The following is a 20,020-nucleotide window of genomic DNA, read 5'->3' as shown; positions in this document are numbered from 1 at the left end:
AGATGGATAGATAGATGGATAGATGGATAGATGGATAGATAGATGGATAGATAGATGGATAGATAGATTGATGGATAGCTGGATGGATAGATAGGTGAAAAGATGGATAGATAGATGGATAGATAGATGGAAGGATGGATAGATAGATAGAGGGATAGATAGATTTCCCCTAGATGACTGAGCACCGACTGTCCAACTTCTAACTGATTATCTCCCTCTTAGCTGACCGCCTTCCCCCCATTCCCCCCCCATCCCAGCATATAGAACTCACACCCTGGCAATTATATAAAGACAATGGTGGGTTGGAAGTGATGTCTTTGGTGCTCTCATTGCCACACCAGTGGGTGAGAAAGCTGCTATAGGACTATGACAAGAGGGGTGGCTATGATGAGTCTAGCCTCTCTGCGGGGTGGCAGATGGAATTCAGGAAGAAATAAGGGTAGAAAAGTCAGGCAATACCAGTGGCTAAATCTCTCTTGGGCTGCCAAGATCAGCTCCAGGATAATTTCCCTACCTGACATCTGGCCTGTTTCAACTTGTTAAATCAATGGGGGCAGTTCTGCTAATTCTCTGCAAAGGCTTCCTGTCCTAGCTAAACTGATCTGTTCCCCTTTCCCTGAACTCTTGGCTTATTTGTTCCCGTATTCACCTGAAAACACCCTCTCCACCCCTCTCAACTGAATTCATGCCTCTCCTTCTTTTCTAAACCCAGCTCAGATTTCCCCTTCTCTAGGAAGCTTCCCCTTATGAACCCCACTTAAGGCTGAGTGCTACTTAACTTCTTGTCTGCAGGCCTGCTCTCAGAGAATTTATATCTTGGTGTTCATCTGCTTTTTCACTATTCTTTTGTGTGTGCCTATGTTGTATGTGTGCATATTTGTGTGTAGGAGAGAGAGAGACAGACAGACGAGCAGAGGCAGAGAGACAGACACCACATAAAGATGGGTGATGGCTTCCTATCTTTCCCAGAGCCCCCAGTAGCTGAGACCCTGCCTCCCTGATCAACCTGGGAGCTCTCTGAGTGCAGGAAAGAAGGATTCTTTCTCGTAATGCTGACAGCTGGGATGGGGATAAAAGCAGTAAGTAGATCCTAGAACAAGTGAAGTCAGACCCCTGAGAAAAGGAGGGCAGCAGACAGTATGCTGGCCTAGAAACTTGCAATCCCACAGCAAAAAGGGCTGGGCTAGTTAGTTTTAGGAGTTTGTGGAGACTTGGAGCAAAGCTCTGCAAGGCATCTAGGAAGAAAGAAAGGGCACTCACCAGAGGGTAACCCATAGCTATTCATGTTCTAAGTAACCTAACACATTCTCTGTTCATCACATGTTTTTAAATAAAACTGTTCTATATTTAAATGTTTATTGTTAGCTTGATAACTTGCAGGGGAACTGAAGAGCTCTAGTGGAAAGCTAGAAATAAACCAAACATAGATGTTCCTAGGGTAATCAAAAAGTTATTGGAGACTCTCCAGGTTCAAACCTGAATCGTGTGAATAAAAACTCAGATTTGAGCCCACGATTACACATGAGACACTGTAATCTCCTGGGAGGCTCTGCTGGGAAGCAATAAAAATTGCCCTCAATATTCTCAGGGGCCGTAGGCAGTACATGTGTACGGGTTCCCTGAGCATTGATCCCAGGAAACCAGTTGCCTGTTGGATGTTTTAAACTGGATGACCTGGAGACATCCGAAACTGAAATCATTCTCTTCCTCTGTGCCTTACCCTCCAATCTTTCCCTCCTCCAGACTTTGCTTCTGATAAAATCACTCTCACTTCTCCAGTCTCCTCAGTTCATAACCTCAGCATCATTCTGAACTGTTTATTCCCTCTTAACTAACATTTCCAGTCAGTGGTCACCTCTTGTCTCTACCTTCACAATTTTTCTCACATTTGATCCTTCTCTACTCACACCACCACCACCTTAGTTCGGGCCTTCAATGCCTCATCCAGATTATTGTAGCAACCTCCTGATTGGCCTCTGAGTCTGAAGTCTCTCCCCACTCCAGTCCATTCTATCTACTGCTAAAGAAGGAATTTTCTGTAAGTACATGGGCAACTAGATGTCCCAGTGGATAGAGAACTGGGCTTGGAATAAGGAAGACTGATCTTCCAGAGTTCAAATCCAGCCTCAGACACTTAACTAGCTGTGTGACCCTGGGCAAGTCACTTCACCCTGTTTGCCTCAGTTTCCTCATCTGTAAAATGAGCTGGAGAAGGAAATGGCAAACCAATCCAGTATCTTTGCCAAGAAAAACTCAAATGGGGTCATGACGAGTTGTTCATGACTGAAAATGACTGAACAACAACACGTGTCTGACCATGTGATTCCTATTCTCTACCAACTCCACTGGCTTCTTTTTGATTCTAGGATCAATACTCTGACTCTATTTGGCTCTTAAAGAACCTGGGCCCAACCTGTCTTTCCACCCTCCTTGAGTGTTATTCTCTTTTCTTTCTTTCTTTGTTTTTTTTAAAGGCAGTTGGGGTTAGGTGAGTTGCCCAGGGTCACACAGCTGGCACGTGTCTGAGGCCAGATTTGAGCTCAGGTCCTTCTGACTCCAGGGCTGGTGCTCTATATACTGCGCCATCTAACTGCCCTTCCTTGAATGCTGCTGTCCCTCCCACGCTCTGTGATCCACTCTTCTCTCTGTTGCTCATTCATGATAGTCTGTCTCTCACCTGCATACTTTCACACTGGCGATCACACGTGTCTGCAAAGTCCTCCCTCTTTATCCCTGCCTTAGAGACTCCCTCTCTTCCTGTACGATGCAGCTTAAGCACAGTTTTCTGCATGAAGCCTTTTGTGATCCTCAATTGGTTGTGCCCTCCCTTCCAAACAACCTTGCTTTCCACTACTTCATCTAGATTTGCATTTATTCATTTTATATTTATTCAGTGCCTAGGGCTAGTTGTGCTTCACTCCCCTGGAAGCTGTGCTTCTACCCTATCCTCCACATCCCCCACTTGCAGGGTACCTTCTCTTCCCACTCCCCCTTTCAGCTCTCTTTTTATGTGTTCTCTTCCACTATTAGAACATAAGCTCAGGACAGCTAGGTGGTGCAGTGGAGAGAGTACCGGTCCTGAAGTCAGTAGGACCTGAGTTCAAATCCAGCCTCAGACCAAACACTTAACACTTACTAGCTGTGTGACCCTGGGCAAGTCACTTAACCCCAATTGCCTAAAAATAAAAAAAAAATAAGCTCCCCTAGGGCAAGATCTGCCTTTTTGCTTGTCTTTGTATCCCCAGCACTTAACATAGTGCCTGGCATGTAAGTGCTTAATAAATAATCATTTAATTTGATTAGGGGACAAGATAGTGAGAGGGAAGGAGGGAGTGAGAGAGAGAGAGAGAGAGAGAGAGATTAAATGTCTAAAATTAAGGGATTGGAGATCAGTTCAATAAGCATTTATTAAGCACCTACTATGCACCTGTTAAGACTATGCTGGGTATTGTTGCTTGGTCATTCAGTTGTGTCCAACTCTTAGTGACCCCATGGCCCACAGCATGTCAAAACAGTCAGTTCATGAGGTTTTCTTGGTAAAAACTGAGTCGCTTTCCATTTCTTTCTCCAGTGGATGAGGCAAACAGAGGTGAAGTGACTAGACCGTGGTCACACAGCTAGCAAGTGTCTGAGGCCAGATTTAAACTCAGGTCTTCTTGACTCCAGGACCAGCTCTCCACTGAGCCACCGAACTACCTCAACACCGTACTTACCTGGTAATAAAAATAAAAAAATTACTCAATCCCTGCCCTTGAGGAGCTTGCAGTCTGCTAATTCCTTCTAGCTCTAAATCCTATGGGACTCAGTCCCTTGTATGTAAAATGAGAGGAACGAGTGCATGACCTCTAAAGTCCCTTCTAGCCAACTTTATGATCTGATCATCTTTTGTCTGGATATAGGAGATACAAATGGATACAGGGTTATTTGGGTTGGGGGAGGCACTAGTGGCAGGCGGGGGTGGATCATGCAGAAGGTGCCACTTTAGCTGAGCTTTGAAGTAAACTAGGCGTTCAGAGAGGGAGAGGAGAGGAGGGAGTGTGTTCTACGCATGGAGGACAGCCAGCCAAAGCAGAGGCGAAGGGTGGGAACCGGGGGACTCCCAAAGACGTGCAGTGAAGAGGCCCTTTTGTCTGGATTGCAGAGTATGTGAAGGTGAGTAATATTTAATAATAAAGGTTCAACAGTGAGCTGGGAGCCCCTTTGTGAAGGGTAATTAATGTCTGCCAAAATGAAGTCAATGAAAACTCCTTCTCCACCTGTGCAGGACCTTCCTAAGTCACTCACCTACCTGCACACAAACCAGAAGGACGCAGGAGTTCTTTCTTTCTTTTTCTATTTTATATCCCCATACTTCAAATCTCAGTTGGAAAAAAAAAAACCCTAAGCTACCCATATTGCCTTATTTGCCATAAAATCCAGGGCTTTGGAGAAAGCCTGAGACATTGGCATTTTGCTCAAATGTTTAAAATTTAATCTGTACACTAAGAAAAAAGAAAAGATCATTGATCAAAAGCAACTCTTCTTTTACAATCCATGCTAGCATTAACCTAATTTCATACGTTTTTGACTTCGTCATGAAAGATTGAATTAGCTGCAGGTATCTCCTGAATTTGGGGCTTCCTTCAGCTTTCAACCAGGCACACAATAGGCATTTAATAAATGCTTACACAACAAATAGGCACTTATTAACTGCTGCTTGGCTGATCCAACTAGGTTTTTGACATTAAGAGTTTATGATTTTGTTTTATGTCTTTCTCTCTCCCGTTCAGGACACTCTTAAGGAAAGCTGCATACCCAGGTCTCCTTGTTGGGAAGGAATGGGTTTAGATCATGGGAAGAACGCTGTCTGGAGGTTTTGGACATTAGACTCTGCGTAACATAGAGGACTGAAGAAGTCAGCTTCTTTATGCATCTACAGCCCATGACAGACACCTTTGGGTTTGAGATGAGTTGGACACAATTCTCTCCATATTCAAGAAGATGAACAAGGTTCTCCACCACTTCCTACCCCACTCTGCTTTTTAAATATCGTGTTACTAAACTGTATAATAAAAAGCAAACTTTCTCAAATGCCTCCATTTGTAATAGAAACTCATCAATAATAGCACTGGTCTTTTTGAGCTCAGAGATAGAGGCAAAAGGCACCTTTGAGATAAATTTCAATGGCTTTCAAACCCTTCATTTTAAACAGATTTTTGGTGGAACCTTGCATTAAAATGGTTTTCAAATGTGTTTTTTTTTAATGCCTGCTAGTAATGAGAGATATTGTAGTGCAGTAGAAAAATTATGGGAACTGGAATAAAAAGTTCTGTGTTTCAGTCTTGTTGCTCTCATTTAGTAGCCATACATCCTTGGGAAATGGAGAGGCCATAGAAAGTGCTCTGGCTTCTCACCCTCAGGGTCTTCGATTACAAAATGAAGGAATTGGATTGGATTACCTGCAAGGTCCTTCTAGCTCAAAACCTAGGATCCCAGGATGATCCCTCCAGTATACTCTGCTGTCTTTCATTACTGCACTAGCGTGTGAACATAAGACTATGGTTGAGAATTGGGATAGGAAGTAGTTTGGGGTGGGGCCGATGAGAAGCTCACCTAGGCTGTAAGTCACCAACTGGGGAGGTGGACAGAAAACATACCATATGGTAGCTTTCTATTTTAACTGATTGTTCTTGTTAACTAGGTCCTAAGCTCAGTTGTTTCTGTGCTACTAAAAAGACAATTTTGCCAGGATCCTATAAATATTGATGCCTTGGGGAAAAGCCTAGATTTTCCCACCCTATAGTTCTGCTTAGGCTTTGGTGGTGGTGGTGGGGTTCTTGTAGAGCTATTACAAGGAATCCATCTTGTTAAATGAGGTAATAAAATAAGGAAGCAAACGTATATTTTGTAAATTGAATCATGCCTCAAGTATAGGGTATTGCCATTGTTCGAATGTATGTAGATGCCATCATGCTTAATAAAACACTAATTAAGTGTTACTGTGTTCACATTAATTTACTAATTTACTTAAATGTTAAGTGTTCATAGCAGCATTAAATAATTGTCCACCTTCCTCCACCATCTAATCCATCCTCCAGTAAGGCAATTAGGCAGTCAATAATCATTTATTAAGCTTCCATTATGTACCAGCACTGTGCTCATGCTAGGAATACAGAGAAAGGAAAAAGACAGCCCCTGACCTCAAGGCACTCACAATCTAGTAGGGGAGACAATTAGCTAACAAATGCGTAACAACAAGCAATGTATGGGATAAATAGGAAATAATCAACCGAGGGAAAACACTAGAATTAAGAAGGATTGGAGAAAACTTCCTGTAGATGATGGGATTTTAGCTGGGACTTGAAAGAAATCAAGGAAGCAGGAGGCTGAGAGGAGAGAGGCAAAGCATTCCAGGCATTTTGAACAGTCACTGAAAATGCCTTGAGCTAAGAGATGGAGTGTCTTGTTCAAAGAACAATGAGGATGCCAGTGTCACTGAATCAAAGTCTGTGTGTTGGGGGAAAGGGTGTAATCTGTGAAAAGACTTGGAAAGCTACGTGGGGGAGAGGGGCTGGGTTATGAAGGGCTTTAAAGACAAGTTCTGGAGATTATAGGGAGCTACTGAAATTTATCGAATAGGGTGGTGACACGGGCACACCCATGTTTTAGGAAAATCACTTTGGTGACTGAATAAGGGATGCGTTAAAGTTGGGGAGACTCGTGAGTCAGGCAAACCCACCAGCAGGCTATTGTCTAGGCGTGAGGTGGTGAGGGTCTGCACCAGAATGGTAGCTGTGTCAGAGGAGAGATGCTGTGAAGGTGAAATTGACAGGTCATGTCGGCGGCACATGTTGAGTTTAAGATGTATACTAGATATCCAGTTGGAGAGGTCTAAAAGGCAGTTGGAAATGTGAGCCTGGAGGTCAGCAGAAGGGTTAGAGCTGGACAAATAGATTTGAGAATCTTCAACACAGAGATGGTAATTGAATCCACGGGAGTTGATAAGGTAACCAAGTGAAATTGTATAGAGGAGCTGATTGATCAACCACTCAGCTATCAAAATGACCCTCCTCAGGCACAGGACTGACAATGTTCCACATCATTAAATAAACTCTAATGACTTCTTTTACTTCCAAGATGAAATAGAAAATCTTCTGTCTTCTAAAAACTCCATAACCTAGCTCCCTCCTATCTTTTTAGTCTTCTTATACCTTTCTCTTCCTCTGTACTCTGATTCAGTGAAAATGACCTTGCAGTTCCTCAAACAAGATGCCCTATCTCCTGACTCTGAATTTTCACTGACTGTCCTCCAAGCCTCCTTATCTTTTTCATTGTCTGGCATTCCTGGACTCCTTTAAGCTTCAGCTAAAATCTCACCTCCTGCAGGAAGTCTTTCCCAACATCCTCTGATGCTAGTGCCTTCCCTCTTTAGATTATCTCCAATTTATCTGGTATATATTTTGTTTGTACATAATTGTCTGCATGCTTTCTACCCATTAGGCTGAAGGCTTATCCTTAGTAAAGAGTATTTTTGCCTTTTTTCATATCCCTAGTATTTAACACAGTGCTTGGAACATAGTAGGTGCAATGCTCATTGACTGATTGACAGCTAATAGATTTGCTCTGCTAACTCTGAAGGTAAATTTGTTGGAATGTGATAGAAAAGTTACTTTGTTTTTGCTCTAGAATCAACCATTGAATATGCCCATGAAATATCATGCATAATCAATTGCTTGTCAGAATGCCTTGGCATAACTGGTGTATAATACTCAATGGCCATTTTAATTTTAAATGTTTTCATCTTCTTATAAATAATTTTGATGTAAAGTCCATTATATATTTAGCAGTAGATGTTGGTATGAGTCTAATAGTGTGGGGCAGAGGGCAAAAAGTCAGCGAGCCATACTTTTTGTTGTTGTTGAGTTGTTTCAGTCATGCCTGACTCTTCACGGTCCCGTCTGGGGTTTTCTTGGCAAAGATGCTAGAGTGGTTTGCCATTTCCTTATCCAGATTATTTTACAGATGAGGAATTGAGGCAAATAAGATTAAATGTCTTGCCCAGGGTCACAGAGCTAATAAGTGTCTCAGGCCAGATTTGAACTCAGGAAGATGAGTTTTCCTGATTCCCAATCCAATGCTCCATCCACTGCACCACCTAGCTGCCCCTGAGCCATACTAGGTGCTCCTGTTTGGATGGCCCTTTACTCTCATGTGGGTGGTGTGTTTTGTTGCTAGCTCCTTACTCAGGGCCATGACTTTAGTCAACCTGCGCAGGATGGAACAAAGGCAAAGGTAAAAATGCTGGAGGCATCACCCCACATGTCAGATGTAGCCTCCAAGTATCGTTCTGAATTCACATGTTCTTCTTAGGTCTGGGAAAGGTATAAGAAGATGACTCAACAAACCTCTTCTCTCTAGCTCTGTGCCCCCATGCTGGGAATGTTATAGTAGTTATAAGAAAATCCCTCTCTGTCTCTCTTCCTTCTTTTCTTTCCTCTTCTTTCTTTCCTTCTTTCTTCCCCTTTCTTCCTTATTCTCTTTTTCACTCTCTCTTCCTCTTCCCCCCTTTCACTCTCTCTCCAATCATTACCTCCCCCTCAACTATCTTTGAGCAAATGAAACACATTCAGACCAGTAATTCAATGGTGAAGCAGAGTTTCATTTTATTACTGGCTTTTAAAGAGACTAGGTGAACAGAAATGTAAAAATGAGCTTTAAAGAAACAGAAATAAGTTTTGCTTATTTATTTTGCTCATAAGTGCATGCTCTTCTGGGATGGCGAGGCAAAAGATTCACCAGCCCAATCACCGGATCTGGATCTTTGAGTAAGCTCAGTAAGACCAGTATGTACTCAGATGCTCCTCTTGGCCCTGGAGTCCACTACTGTCCCCATTGCAGCAGTTCTACTTCTGTTTCCATGGAAACTGCTCTCTGCAGCTTCTGTTAGTTTCGGTCTCTGGTGAGGCTTTTTGTCAGGGTCCCACCTTCCTCTCTGATGTCTGATGTAGGCTTCCCTTGATGCCTTGGTGTCTCTGTATTCACCTTTGATAGAAGTTTCAGTGGTAGCAACAGACAGCTTACCTCCTCACTTCCTCAAATCCTTGTTTGTTTGTTTGTTTGTTTGTTTTTTCGATTTCTGACAGTATCACTTCTAACAAGGCATCTTCTCTTCTCCTTCCCTTGGAAAACAAAAGGAGGTAAGTTCTTTAGGACTCAGTACAAGCATATTGTAGAATTCCTGTCTGTCAGAAGAGATAGGTCTCCACCAAAGTCCAATGACATCTATGATTGCATAAAGTTGAGAAGTTTGAAGAGAAATGGTAGATGCAGAGAAAGTCCAGAGGAGTGCACCTAGAACAGTGAAAGCTTTACATATTGTGCCATATGAAGGATTTGGGGATGTTTAGCCTGGAGAAGAGGAAATTTTGGGATGGGGGATAGGAAAGGCTGTTTAAATAGGAGAAATACTAGATTTGTTCTCTATGGCTCCAGAGGGCAAAACTAAGAGCATTTTGTGGGACTTATAAAAAGATAAATTTAGGTTTTATATTTGGAAAAAATTCATAAGAATTAGGGCTATATGAAAGTGGAATTGGTTGTCTAAGGAGGTTCTTGTTTTCACTGGAAGTCTTCAAGCAAAGGCTAGATAACCATTTGTCAGGAATGAGGCAGACATGAATATTTGAAGGAACTAGATTGGGCAGGATGATAGCTAAGGTCCCTTTCAACTCTGAAATTCTGTGATTCTAAGACATATTAACAACCAGGATTTTGACATTGTAACAAATGTATTGAAGTTACAAGAACCCAAGCACAAATATAGAAGAAATGCAGATATTATCTGACCCTGAGGAATTACTCCTGAGCCCACAGAGACTGGAGTATTTCAGCATTCCCTTCTCCACCACGTTGGGGGGGGGGGGCAGGCATGTGATTGGACCCGGTTCAGTACTGAAGGAGCCTGCTTCCAATCTCCTAGCTTCCAATGTAAAAGGGACTAGACTCCCTGTTATTACACCCATTGGTTCATTAAACCCTCACCCCAATGTCATGGAAATGATTTTACTTATAGCTTACAATATGGCTCACATCTAGGGTTTCCCTAAAAAGAGAGGAGGTGTAGAAAGTTACTGACAGCATAGTATGTACCAGATATATGACAAATAATTTATCCCTGCACACAAAAGAGATACTCAACCAAAAAAAGTCTGATAGCATGGATTAACAGAATGACTTAGAAAAATAGGATTCAATAACAACTTAAAACTACAGGTACAATTTCTTGAGAGGCTGATAGTTAAACCTATCAGAACATAAAGTAGTTTTCAGAATTGAAAATTAAGTATTTTACAGCTCTCCTTGGCCCTATGCTATTCAATACAGTCATTCCTAGTATTCTTGAACCAGGCTTGAACCAATCCTCATATTGGTGGACATACTTTCCCAAAGTGCTAAAGCAGTTATCAAGGGCTCCTTCTCTGCTACCACAATTCCAAACCAACGAGACTTCTGTACCTCTCAAACTTACAATGATACCTCCAAGTCTGGAGCCTGCCATCTTGGGTTAGGTACTTGTTTGCCTAATATCAGGAAAGAATAAACGCAAAAGAGGTAGTCCAAACCCACACTCAGGCTTGCCTAGGTGGGACATGCCCTTTTCTTTTCTTTTCTTTAGCATGGGTGGGGGTTTTACCACAATATTTATTATTACTGACATCTCACTTGGAGATACAAATTAACCATAAACAATAAAGAGAAAATACCCTCCAAAGCAGATAAAACAAGAATCAGTTCAAATGATTGACCTTGATCTGGAAGGCAGGGCTGGGCTTTCACAGTATAAGAATTGTCCTGTGGAGTCAGCATAGTGGAAAATTGGGGTAAAAAGAAATTTACCAGCAATTAAGCAAGAGCTCATGAGACAGAAAGAGATAGAAGAAGCCTGAGATTGGCACATCTTAGACCACCAGTCCGACAGTATGAAACTGATGCAATACTTTCCAAATTTAAAAAAAGCAACCACCCACCAAGAAGTCAAATCCTTTCCACCTACCAAGATGAATGATTTATTTGAAAAAAAAAAACCTGCCTGTTATTCATCATTAAACCTATTTCCTCATTTGTAAAATGAAGGGTGTGGAAGTCTTTCCATCCCTGAACCTGTGATCCTCCGAGTCATGAGATGTCACATTACAACCAAATGGAGAGCTCGTTTGAGACAAAAGTCTAATTTGTAGAATCCTACCGAAATAGGTTTATTCTAAGGCTCGGGAGCCTCTTGGATAGTTATTGAGGTCCCAGGATGACATTCCAGGACTTGAAGGTAGACCGGCATTTGTTTAACTATCTGATGCTGTTTTTGTCCTTTTTCAAGAAATGACAACAACTTCCAATTTCTATTCCTTCAACAACGATCATCTCATCGACAATGTTATTGGGACCACCTTCTGTCACACTGTTTTATGACACAGTGATGGTTTCCACTGAAGACAATTCCTCAACTACAGGAGTGGAAGTCCCTGGGAAACTCAGTGCCTCCATAACCATAGTTGTGGGACAATCTGGTGATGATAACTAGAAAGTTGTCACCAGAGCCAAAGGGTAGAGACAAGGAAGGACTCCCTCAGCATGGTGCAGAGTGAGAGAAGAAAATTACCAAGAGAATGAAAAGAGGTAGTTTCCATCACTAGAGCCCACTTTCCCCCAAACTCTCCCCTATTCCAAATTTCTCTGTTGCTGTCAAAGGAGCCACCATCCTCCTATTATCCAGGCTTTTAATCTAGGTGTCATCCTTGATTCCTTGCTCTCTCTCTCTCTCTCTCCCCCCTTCCTATCCCCATATCCAATCTGTTTCCATAATATCTTCAAAGCATCCATCATCCAGCATAGCCAACAACCTGGTGCAGACCAACAGACCCGGACTATTGCGATCACTCAGCTGTCAAATGGACCTTCCTAAAGCACAGCTCCAACCATTCCATTGACTAATCAGTAGACTCCAGTGATTTCAGGATCAAATAGAAAATTCTCTGTTGGATTTTTATTTATTTATTTTTAGGCAATTGGGGTTAAGTGACTTGCCCAGGGTCACACAGCTAGTAAGTGTCAAGTGTTTGGTCTGAGGTCAGATTTGAACTCAGGTCGTCCTAACTTCAGAGCTGGTGCTCCATCCACTGTGCCACCTAGCTGCCCTGTGTTGGACTTTTAAAGCCTTTTATAACTTAACCCCTTCTTATCTTTCTAGCCTTCTTATACCTTACTCCCCTTCACATACTCTGTGTGATCCAGTGATATTGGCTTCCTTGCTGTTCCCTCCATCTCCTGATCCTGGGCATTTTCACTGGCTCTCCCCTATGCCTGGAATGCTCTTCTTTCTCATTGCCACTTCCTGACTTTGTCACCTTCCTTTAAGTCTCAGCTGAAACCCCAACTTCTGCAAGAAGCCTGTCCCCTAATGCTGGAGCTACCTCCAGTTCATCTTCCATGTATCTGGTTTGTGTAATGTGCTTTGCTCTTGCCCTAGAAGGCCAAGTCTGCTACCTTTAACCTTCCCCCCCACACACACAGGGGTTGGGGAGTCTTTCTTCTCTGCTATCAGTTACTAGCACTCTAGTTCCATTTAACTTTTCTCATTTAGCTTTTACAAAAAGATATTTACTTCAAAGATAGAGCAAAAACAAATATACAGATATACAATGTAATATAACATTTTGTTGTAGTTCAGTTGTTTCAGTCATGTCTGATTCTCTGTGACCCCATTTTGGGGTTTTCTCGCAAAGATACTGGAATGGTTTGTCATTTCCTTCTCCAGCTCATTTTACAAATGAGGAAACTGAGGTATAAGTGACCTGCTCAGGGTCTCACAGCTGGTAAGTGTCTGAGGCTGGATTTGAACTCATGAAGATAAGTCTTCGTAATTCCAAGCCCAGTGTGCTTTTCACTGTGCCATCTAGCTGCCTATAATATATGATATGATATAAGTTTTTATAATATAACATAAAAGATATATATCACATGTAGTATAATATATAACTATATTATGTATCATATGTAATATGATATAATATATAATTATAAGATAACATATAGTATATAATATGTAATCATAATATAACACACAACATAACATAATATAACAAAATATAATGTAACAATTCTGGGGCAGTTTCCCCAACTCCAACACCTCCTCATTCTCTGGAAATGGTAGGGGGATTAGGGTCATAGCTTTGCTCAGTTCTTACAAAGCATTAATCCCCCCAAGCCTGAGTCTGAGTCCAGAGGAACAACCTTAACACTTTCTCCCCAGGACTTTGCTGCTGGGTTGACTGCAGCCTAAGATTCCTGACCTCCTGGATCTCTGTGGCTGAAGCTCCTGGGTTGGAGACTTCAATACCTACACCTAGAATGGGAAAAGACAAAGGAAAATGTCAGAAACCTAGGACTATTTCTCAGGGTCATGTAGTCTAAAGGAGAAGGGGGAGAAATGAGGCAACCCTCATGCCCTTGTCTCTTACTGAATGGTGTCCCTCAGACTGGAATACAACAAAGGCCCTGATGGTGCTCAGTCAAGCAGTTTTAAAGATATAAATAGTTGTGACCATGCAGCTAATGAAAAACTGCTTTCAATCACGTGGTAGGCCAATACAGAATGTTCCAGTTTTCTAGTCTTCAAGAAGTAGGTCCCCCAGCATCTTTCTTGTGGAGGACTCTATTTTAGGTAGTATAGGATGTCACATCTGCACATCATTGTTTGTATGTCTTTTCCCCCATTAGAATGTAAGCTCCTTGAGGGCAGGGTCTGTATTTCCCTTTCTTTGTATCCTCTGTGCTTAGCACAATGCATGGCATATTGTAAGTGCATAATAAATGCTTTTTAACTTGACCACAAACCTTTTTATAAACATCTTCATATAGAAAGATCTTCTTTTCCTTTTTAACTGCTTCTTGGGATACAGTCCCAGGAGTGGGATTATCAGGTCAAAGGATATGACTAATTTTGTGGCTCTTGCTCCTTATCACTGGATTGCTGTCCAGAGAGATTACTCCAATTAGTGTTATCACCAGGAATAATGATAGATGAGTAGATTTTCTTCTCCCACTGATAGCTTTGGGCTTTATACTTTTTCTTTATTTTTTTCCTCATTCTCATGAGTGTTGTAGTTGTACTCATTTACATTTCTTTAGTAATTAATGAGGTTGATCATTTTGCTAAATGTGCATTTACTGTGTTTCTTCTCCTGTGACTCATCTGTTTATTTCTTTTGTCCATTTGTCATGATGGATGAGGCTTAATAGCTCACAATTATAAAGTACTTTCAGGTTTGCAAAATGCTTTTTTCAGCCCTGTGTAGGAAAGAGTTCAAGAGTTGTCACCCCCATTTCCAGATGTGGAAACTTAAGATCAGAGAGTCAAGTCAATAAGCACCTACTATGTGTTGGGCACTGTGCTAAGTCCTGGGGATACAAAGAAAGGCAAAAGACAATTCCTGCTCTCAAGCAGCTCACAGTCTAATGGGGCAGACAACATGCAAGCTACTATGTACAAACAAGATGTAGGCAGGAGATAATCACAGAAGGAAGGCACTAGCATTAAGGGGGATTGGGAAAGGTTTTTGTTTTTTTTTTAATAGAAGGTGGGATTTAGCTGGGAAGTGAAAGAAGCCATGGAAACCAGGAGATAGACATGAGGAGAAATAGAATTCCAGGCTTGGGGGCAGCCAGTGAAAGTGCATAGAATTGGAAGATGAGTGTCTTGTATAAGGAATAGCAAAGAGACCAATGTCATTGAATCATAGAGTATGTGGAAAGGAGTAAGAAGTAACTGGAAAGGTAGGAAGGGGCCAGGTTATGAAGGGCTTTAAAAGTTAAATGGAAGACTTTGTATTTGATCCTAGAAGTAATAGAGCCATTGGAGTTTACTGAGTAAGGAGGTGACATGGTCAGACTTGTGCTTTAGGAAGAGTAACTTGACAGCTAAGTATTGGATGGACTGGAATAGGCAGAGACTTGAGTCAGGGAGACCAAACAGAAGGTTATTGCAATAATCAAGACATGAGGTCATGAGGGTCAAGTGATTTTGCCAGGATCACACAACTAGTAAGTGTCCATCAGGACTGGAATCCAGGTCTTACACTTGAGAACAGAAATTATGACCTTTTTTTTTCTTTTTTCAAGGGTTCAAAAGACTTTCATCTCTACATTACCTTCTTTTTCATCTTCAATGGGCTGGGCACATTGGCAGGCCTCCAGTAAATACTAACTGAACAATAATACTAGCTAGCATTTACATAATGCTTTAAGGTTTGTAAAACTCTATTTTTATGGAATATCTTGGTTTATTTAGACATATCGAGCAAAGAGGAAGAGAGGTAAAACGAGGAAACGAAAACAGGAGTCTAGGGACCCAGCCAAGGTCTCCAACAGGCATGTCCTCTCCAAAATAGGTAACACTGTGACCTTCTGCTTTTGAGAAAACTGATGTCTTTACATTTAGGTTCCTATTGTGTTTGGATGTATATGTGGGGAAAGAAATACAGAGGTTGCGGGAAGAATTGTGGGGGTCCATGTGGGTATGGAAGTGGAGGTGGACACATTAAGCCTGGATTTGGGGGGTGGTATTCATAGGTCCCTTGACTCTGGATACAGGATGTTGGGGTGTAGAAGATCTCCTGTGGAGTATGACTTTGGCTGGTAGTTTCAGCTGTCTCCTCATTGTGGGTTGAATCAAGAGCTGGCACAGTCTATGGGGTCAATGCTGTTGGGTCTTGGGAACTGTTTCCAACTGGCTCTTCATTTTCCCTGTTGATCAAAGGGGTATCAGTGGAAGAGATTCCTTGAAATCTATCTCGAGAGATACATTGACCTGCCTCCTCATCTTTCATGATGTCAAAAATAATAGCTGAAGGGGTGTCTTGGGGCTGAAAATGAGGGTTGTTCTCAATGGTCCCTTGATGCTGGATAGAAGGAACTTGTATGGGATGAAATGGGATAATCTGTGGTGGATATTGAAAGAGGGGTTCCTGGGTGAAGTTATTTGAGATAGACATGAGTAGACTTGGGGTCCAAGGAATCTCCTGGGGTATAACTTGTTTCAGTTGTCTGTTTGGTCTGAAAAGAAGATAAACGTGCTGGGGGTCCATGGGATCAGCTGTGGTGGCTCCTGTGGGCTGTTCTTGTCTGTCTCGATGTTCTCCCCATGGGCAAAGGAGAGTCCATTCAACGTGATCACCTCAGGTAGCAGCTGACCTAGCCAGGGAGGAGTCCAAACTGGCATAGGGTTCCAACTGTATGCCCCTGAGGGGTCATAGCTTGTGGGCTCAACATTGTGGAATTCATGCCCAGGGCCTTCCTTCCAGACATGTGTGAAGGGCAGGACTTTTTCCAAGCTTTCATGAAATGGGCAGGGGATAGGTTCACCCTGTCTTTTCTGGTTGGCTTGTAAAGCTCTTTACAAATATTATTTCCTTTTATCTTCACAACAAACCTAGGAGGTAGTACTATTATTACTCTCAATTTATAGATGTGGAAACTGAGACAGACAGGGGTTAAGTGACTTGCCCAGAGTCACATAGCTAGTGAGTGTTTGAGGCAGGATTTGAGCTCAGGTCTTCCTGACTCTAGATCCAGTTCTTTATCCATTTTCCCACCTAATGGCATTGATGCTTCACGATGGCCATCTGCAGAACAGAATGACAGATATGATTCTTCCCACTCCTTATAGAGTAAGGAAATTGAGACCAAGAAATAAAAAGTGACTAGCACAACCACACTTAGTGAGTCAGGAGCAGAATTCTCAGCTCTCCCCACATTCTGGTTTATAAATTAGGTTCCTCCCTAGCCAACCCAACTTTTTTTCTCCCATTCAGTAGGACAAGACAGGGCAGGGCTGATAAAGTGGGAGCTATAGCTCTTTTCAGGTTGACCAGGGAGGTAAAGAAAATTTTCTGAGCTGTGCTTGAGAAAGGGCATTGGGATGGTCACCTCCCAAAATGGTCAATCTAAAATTAGTTCCTGTTGCCCTGCTATGCAGTACATTACTCTTCACTTCCAGTTGGAATCTACTGACTTCTGAGGAAGTCTGGTTTTTCACTTCTTGACTATATCATTCCCGTTGAAATGGGATTTTGTTTTGTTGTTGTTGTTGACTTTCTGCTTTCCTGGTCACGTAACTACCTTCTAGAGTTATCCAGAAGCTTCTTAGGGTGGTAAAGTATGTTTGAGGGTGGGAGGAATTGAGGAGACAGCATTGCTAAGGTTGAGTCCAAGCTGCTACCTGAGATTGTGTTGGCTGCTTGTCCATTTCCATCCTGAGCCTGAGGGAGGAGGGGAATCAGGGATGTACAGGAGACCAGCTCTGCCTGATTCAAGTCCTCAGGAGTTGGAAACTTTATATGAAGGGGCACAGATTCCCAGGACACCAAACAAACCTTTTTCCAAATGTAAGTAGAAATACTCACTCCAAAGCCATGGAAGATGGATGGCTTTGTGAACTACAGTTGTTCAATAGTAGACTTCCCTTCCATTCGTGTGGGTGCTAAAAACTGGAAGGCCATCTAGCTCAACCTTTCTCATTTTATACCTGAGGAAACTGTGGTCTCAGAAGATGAAGAGACCTTCCCAAGATCATATAGGAAATAAACATTAGGGTTAGAATTTGAACTCATGTCCGCTGATCCCAGAGTCAGAGCTTCTACCACTGTACTATGTTACCTTTCTCCTCTCTCCCCTTTCATCTTCTTTTTCAAACACCCATTAACTGTATATCCATCTACCTATCCATCTATTTACCTATCTACCTATCCATCTCTCTCCATACATTTATCTCTATCCATCCATCTATCCATCTCTATTTTTCTTTTTATCTATCTACCTTCTACCTATCTTCACTTGTAATGACATTAATGAGACTTTGGGTTCTCCAAGACTATGCCAGCAAAATAAAAGTTTTGATTAGTCCTACCATGCTGGGAAAAAACACTGAGTATGGGCCTGTTAATGAACCCTGCCCCTCTTTGGAGAACCACCTCCTAAGATGAGAGGCTCATTACCAGAAGGTTGGCCTCTAGATACTGATTTTTTCCTTTGGACACAGCAATATAGCCAAACTGGTCTTCTCACTATTCCTCACACATGGTACCCCATCTCCCTTCTTTTTGCTTTTTTTTCATAGGCTATGTACTCCATGCCCAGACTACGTTTCCTGTCAAACTCCAGCTCTTAAAATGCCTGATTTCCTTCTTGACTTAATGCTGGTACTGCTTTCTGCATGAATCCTTGCCTGGTCCCTCTAGCTTCCAGTGACTCCCCCTTAACGACAAGATAACATGTTTTACATGTGTTTTATATATTCTTGTATATGTACTTGTGTGTGCCATTTATGCTGTAAGGTTCCTGAGGGCAGGAACTATTTCACTTCTGTCTTTCTATGTCTAGTGCTTAGCACAGAGTTTGACACACTGTAGGTGCTTAGTGTTTGCTGGTTGATTGATGATAGATGGGGAGGTTAGGGAGGATTGGCCAATGGGAGACTAATCCTTAGGATCACATGCAAATATTGGTGAGCCTTCCTCTAGAAATGCATGATGATGCATAATGAAGGACCTTGTTCTTTATTTCAGAGCATGTATAGATATTTTCTGACTGTTTTCTATTAGCTGTGTGATGATGAAAAAAACAAATCTTTGAACTCTTCATGTCTCACTAGGCTTCATTTTCCACTCCTCCACCACGCCCCAGAAAGTTCTTCATCCTAGCAGATCACTTCAGCCCTGTGGCTCCTCCTAGAGAGAAACCATCTCCAGTCATCTTGATTGACATCTTACCACTGGACCCAGATGGCTCTGGAGGAAAGAGTGAGGCTAGTGACTTTGCACAGCCCTCCTTCACTTAAATCCAACTCCCTTGCATGTCATGGCATCACCTTCCTGATGTCATGGTCCTCTTCAAGAATGAAGGCAAACAACAATCCTCCTAGAACTTTAAGGAAGGCACCCAGGTCGGCCATCTCTTTATTTCTCATCCAGTTAGAATGTAATCTCCATGAGGGCAGGAACTGTCTTCCCCCCCAACTTGTATTTGTATTCCCAGTACTTAGCATATAGTAGTCACTTAAAAAAATGCTTGTTGAATAATTGACTAAGCTGGGTGTGCATATAAAAGGCACAAACAGGCAAAATCTCCTCTTCCCTGGTGAGATTTAATGAGGGACAATAAACTGCTGTGGGCCTCCTAGTAAGGAAGGGACCTCAGGTCCTCCCTCTCACTCAGTAGCCATGTGGCGGTGAAATCATGGTAATGCTAATTCTTTCTACCTCTTTTGTATTTATTCTTTCCTGATCTTAGGGAAATGGGTAGTGGAGGTGGGTGGACCAGATTGTGACCTTGTGAATTTCAAAAGGTTAGAAGAGGCACCCAAGATTCAGTAACTGGAGCCCACCTAGAGCTTGCTCATAGCTGCAGCAGCCAAGGCCAATGGCGAGCCAGCTCTGAGGAGCAACCCGTTTGGCCCAGCTCAGCAGTGAATTGATCCAGCAGCTGAACACTATGTTCTGCCAGCAAGGGAGCAACTTATCCATCGTCTATGCCAAATGCAGAATTGAACAAATGTGGTAGGTGGAAACTTGAGCACCAACCACTTTTAGTTTGAATCTATTGTCCCCAGGAACTGAAGCATAAAGGGGAGAAACCATGTTTCTACGCTTTAGTTCTAGTAATAGCGTCTGACCCACCCTTGCCCTTAAGGGTTTACCTTCCCAGTGTAGACAGAGTGCTGAACCTTGAGTCACTAAGTGCAGGCCTGACCGTGTAACCCCTGTACTCAGTAAACCCCAATGGCTCCCTATTATCTCCAGAATCAAATAGACAATCCTCTGTTTGGCTTTCAAAGCCCTTTACAACCTGGCCCCTCCGTGGCTACCATTCTTCTTCTTTGCTTGCCCCCACGTAGTCTGGGATCCCGTGATACCGGCCAGCTGATGGCTGCTTGTTTGAGACACTCCATCTCCTGACTGTGCATTTTCACTGGCTGTCTCCCATGCCTGCA

The sequence above is a fragment of the Vombatus ursinus genome, unplaced genomic scaffold (assembly GCF_900497805.2).
Source record: "Vombatus ursinus unplaced genomic scaffold, bare-nosed wombat genome assembly UNPS02014798.1, whole genome shotgun sequence".
NCBI classification, from domain to species: domain Eukaryota; kingdom Metazoa; phylum Chordata; class Mammalia; order Diprotodontia; family Vombatidae; genus Vombatus; species Vombatus ursinus.
This window is presented reverse-complemented; position numbering follows the sequence as displayed.